The sequence below is a fragment of the Antedon mediterranea genome, chromosome 2, assembly GCF_964355755.1.
Source record: "Antedon mediterranea chromosome 2, ecAntMedi1.1, whole genome shotgun sequence".
NCBI lineage: Eukaryota > Metazoa > Echinodermata > Crinoidea > Comatulida > Antedonidae > Antedon > Antedon mediterranea.
Window position 1 is genome coordinate 27574070 of NC_092671.1, and position 2500 is coordinate 27576569.

A 2500-nucleotide genomic window follows, 5' to 3' on the forward strand; every position below is an offset into this window, starting at 1 on the left:
AAGGTTCAAGTGGCAGTTGGTTGTTGTGCAGTAGTTTAATAAAGTTTAAATGTACATTTCAAATTGGCAAATAAATAATGGTAATAGGCCTACTACAGTAATAGTAAATCTATTGAAGATTAGGCTTAGTACAAATGTTAGCTAAGTTGATGTAGAAAACTTGTCTGATTTTTAAGGTGAAATTTGTGATAATATTAAAAGTTAAAATGTTAATTGGTGTGTATTTGTATTTCATTTATTGCTCCATTATTATAATAAAAAGCAGGGAACTGCGAAATTTCATTTTAGCTCCGATAAAAAGTAAACATTTTCAGCATATACTTAAATCAATCATATGTTAGTGACAGGTGACATTAACAGATTTATTATGAGATTACTAGTAAGCCTACTAGTAGATTTAGCTCTATTCATAAAAATATGACATTATATACTGTACATTAATTAATTAGCCTAGGCCTAACTAATTGACTGATTTTTCAGTATTTTACCAAGTCAGCTGTTCAGGCATGCAGACAGTCCCCACTTCACACTAATCTTCATAATTTTAAGAAAAATGAAAGTTGAGCACTTTATTTTAAAATTTATAAGCCCATATTATAAGATTCTGCATCATCCACTTAACAAGAACTAAAATTGAGAGCACAGTGATGGAGCGCATCTTCCGTCGTTCTCGTCGCCTAAGGAAACGAGTATTCCAGCCCTGCCGTGTCTTCCTAGGCCTACGCGCACCGCACTTTCGCTCAAAATACACTATCTTCAACTCCTTATAGAATTTGTTTGAAAAATAACCCCAAGCTTATATTTGGAAATCTTTGAAAATGCATATAAGACTATATTATAGCGTTTTCAGAATTTCATTTAAAAATTGCAAATTAATGTTAGCTATTTTAACAAATTAGTTAGTTTTCACTTTTTTGTTTTCGCCGTATGACTCGCTTTGTTTACGTTTACACTTGGCTTAGACGTTTATCTTAGAATTCGAATAAATTAATCCATAATCAACTAAAATTGCTATTGTTGTGGTTTTTGTTTAATATAAATGTTCTTTATAAACAGAAATAAATCAAACAACAATATAATTTAATATAAACCCGTTAAAAGGGAAATTTAGACAGCCTATAAAACACGGAAGTCAGAACTCGCGTCGCTCGAAATGCTCGGTAACTTTCTATTTATAGCCAATCGAAAAAGGCTCCGGCTAACTTAAACAATGAAAACGGCTCTCGGAACACTTAATGTCCCATTTTCGCTGTTTGACGTGGATGTGGGCCCGGCCCGACCCGACCCGGCCGGGCTGGACTGGGCTGGGCTAGGCTAGGCTAGGCTAGGCTAGGCTAGGCTAGGCTAGGCTAGGCCCGACCCGACCCGGCCCGGCTAGGCTAGGCTCGGCTAGGCTAGGCCGCGCGATTAAAATTTTTTTCTTCTTCAGTTTGATGACGCACACGCGCGCACACCACTTTTGAAGGTCCTCGAAATGTAACCTCGTCTACGCCGCCGGTTAGCCGGTGATAATGTGTAGTTTGATGATGATTTTTTTAGTTGCCATTTTTTCCGTCCTCCGTTGCTAACCGATATAGACTGAGCGTAAGCTTGGCTTGGCTTGGCTAGGCTAGGCTAGGCTAGGCTAGGCCCGGCCCGGCCCGGCCCGACCCGACCCGACCCGGCCCGGCTGGGCTAGGCTAGGCTAGGCTAGGCTAGGCTAGGACCGGTCGCGCGATATGATTTTTTTTTTTTTCTTCAATATTATGACGCACACGCGCGCACACCTCTTTTGAAGGTCCTCGAAATGTAACCTTGTCTACGCCGCCGGTTAGCCGGTGATAATGTGTAGTTTGATGATGATTTTTTTAGTTGCCATTTTTTCCGGCCTCCGTTGCTAACCGATATAGACTGAGCGTAAGCTTGGCTTGGCTTGGCTAGGCTAGGCTAGGCTAGGCTAGGCCCGGCCCGGCCCGGCCCGACCCGACCCGACCCGGCCGGGCTGGGCTGGGCTGGGCTAGGCTAGGCTAGGCTAGGCTAGGCTAGGCCCGGCCCGACCCGACCCGGCCCGGCTAGGCTAGGCTAGGCTAGGCTAGGCTAGGCTAGGCTAGGCTAGGCTAGGCTAGGCCCGGCCCGGCCCGACCCGACCCGACCCGACTGGGCTAGGCTAGGCTAGGCTAGGCTAGGCTAGGCTAGGCTAGGCTAGGCTAGGCTAGGCTAGGCTAGGCTAGGCTAGGCTAGCCTAGGCCGCGCGATTTAAATTTTTTCTTCTTCAGTTTGATGACGCACACGCGCGCACACCACTTTTGAAGGTCCTCGAAATGCAACCTCGTCTACGCCGCCGGTTAGCCGGTGATAATGTGCAGTTTGATGATGATTTTTTTTAGTTTCCATTTTTTCCGACCTCCGTTGCTAACCGATATAGTCTGACCGTCGTAGGTATATATATGGGGGAGTGTTGTCACGTACAACAGTATAGCATAGCATAGCATAGCATTGAATGCGATGCTTATTGTACTTG